The sequence below is a fragment of the Aplysia californica genome, unplaced genomic scaffold (assembly GCF_000002075.1).
Source record: "Aplysia californica isolate F4 #8 unplaced genomic scaffold, AplCal3.0 scaffold00797, whole genome shotgun sequence".
Classification (NCBI taxonomy): domain Eukaryota; kingdom Metazoa; phylum Mollusca; class Gastropoda; order Aplysiida; family Aplysiidae; genus Aplysia; species Aplysia californica.
This window is the reverse complement of record NW_004798067.1, coordinates 272,573-274,621: the sequence shown is the minus strand read 5'-3', so window position 1 is coordinate 274,621 and position 2,049 is coordinate 272,573. Positions and strand designations below refer to the sequence as shown.

Below are 2,049 nucleotides of genomic sequence, written 5' to 3'. Positions count from 1 at the left end.
GCTGCTGCTGCTGCTGCTGCTGATGATGATGATGATGATGATGATGATGATGATGATGATGATGATGATGATATTTGCCACCACGTCTACTAACACCTGTGTACAAAAATTCCCTCCATCCCTGAACGTACCGTAACACTGATCACCGAGCTCAAGACGTGTAGAGCATTCTTGAACACAGTAAACGGCAGGCCATCCTCGTCCAGGTTTTGTGGGTAGTACGCATCCATGAGCGCATAGGAACCGTTCGTACAGTCAAAGAAAGCGTTGTTGCAGGGATAGAAATTCGTTCATAATTTATTTATTTAGTAAGCGTTTTACGGCTTTCGCAACTGCATACGATCATATCATGAGCGCGGTAGTTGGTGGGAAATTTTCAATTTTGCCTTGGCGGCGGCCGAAGCCTACTCATATCGATTTTGGACCACCAGGGGATCTCTAAAGTGAGCAACTTGCACACGAGACCTCTGAGATTTTTCACCCTTATCCGAGAAGGCAAGGTGCAGATCTTACCTACCACAAGATTAGGGTTGTGGCTGAAAGACAGCAGGAGAAGGAGCCAAGGAGTAGCAGTAGAAAGGCTACAGAAAGAGTCAGGAGCCCAGAAGGGGGGACAAGGGGGGTGAGGGGCAAGGGGTGGGGGCAGAAAGTAGAGACGAAAACAGACGAAAGAATATTGTTAGAGACAGGAAAGGAGGTGAAAGGAGAACATTTATTTTAGAGCAGACCATTTTTCGTCGCTATCCGGATTCGTGTTTAGAAAGGATATAGCGTGTATCTAGGATGTAATAACACAAGTGTGTAGTAAGGATATAGCGTGTATCTATGATGGTATAACACAAGTGTGTAGTAAGGATATAGTGTGTATCTAGGATGTTATAACACAAGTGTGTAGTAAGGATAAAGTGCGTATCTAGAATGTTATAACACAAGTGTGTAGTAAGGATATAGCGTGTATCTCGGTGAACACCCCGCTAGCAGCTTCATGTTCGAACGTGCCCGTGCCAGCCCCTGTCACGTAGTCGCAGGCGATGTTCCGATCCTGCAGGGCCTGTGTTTGGTTGGGGGTGAACGAGCAAAATCATTAGTGAAAAGCAGATTCTGACTGAAATAGAACAATAGCAGAACGAAACTAACAAAATTATGACTTGTAGAAAAGAATCGTTCATAGAAATAGGTTCTAACAAAAATATCAATCCCAAAAGACCTCAGTCAAACAGTGTGTCTTCCATTTATTAGTTTTATTATAACTGAAATTATTAAAACAAAGAAATTCCCAAACTCTCCCATGTATACAAATCCAACCAGTAACATCAGATTGAGTAACATCTCGCTCTCATCCTGTCTCACTGGGCATATTGATTGTCAACAGAAAATATAATTATCAAGTTGCAACATGGAAAAAAAGTAATGATTAACTCCACAAGAAAATATAGTTCCAGATACACTGTTTGACCCCAATCAATTTTTAAAATATATTTATGTTTTTTAATCTAAAAATAACGAACAAAATCATTGGCGAGTTGTATATATAAAGTCCAATGAAAGTAAATGACTCAAAGCTGCATGAACCCAACCGAAATATCTCATACTCATTCGCCGTAGAATGTATCCTGAAACGATAATATCATTTTCAAGTGATTATATCTCTTAAGTTAAAAAACAAAATGTTCCCTCCTTAACTTACAGCCAGAGTAAGTTAGTCATAATGAAACCAAAAGTTAAAAGGTCAGCATCTTTGAATTGTATTTCCATCCGGAGTTAATACATTTTTGTGACATTTAACGTAAAGAGGAAAAGAGGTACAGAGAACAGAACAGCCCACCTTCAGCGCTATTTTGGTTTTTTCGATCCCAGTAGAGGACGAAGCCTTTCTCTCAGTGGCGTTGAAGATGTGGAGGGAATTTCTGGAGAAAAGATGAAAATTTGTTCTTTTCGTCAAACTGTCCATCTACGGATAGTTTGTCCTATTTATGGTACGTTTATGGTAATCCTACATCTATTGTAACATAAAGTATGCAAATATCGGTATGTATGTATGTATGCGTG

The 2,049-nt window shown here is 40.1% G+C and overlaps 1 long non-coding RNA gene across 1 annotated transcript in view; it reads right to left on the bottom strand.

The window, feature by feature from the left end:
- Positions 1–842: 842 nt before the first annotated feature.
- The window catches only part of LOC101857064, a 2,378-nt gene continuing 1,171 nt past the window's right edge, over positions 843–2,049 (bottom strand). The window contains exons 2-3 of the long non-coding RNA XR_004859211.1: positions 1,826–1,907; positions 843–1,051 (exon numbers count right to left, since the gene is read on the bottom strand). This is a non-coding gene — a long non-coding RNA (uncharacterized LOC101857064). The remainder of the gene's footprint in view (positions 1,052–1,825; positions 1,908–2,049) is intronic.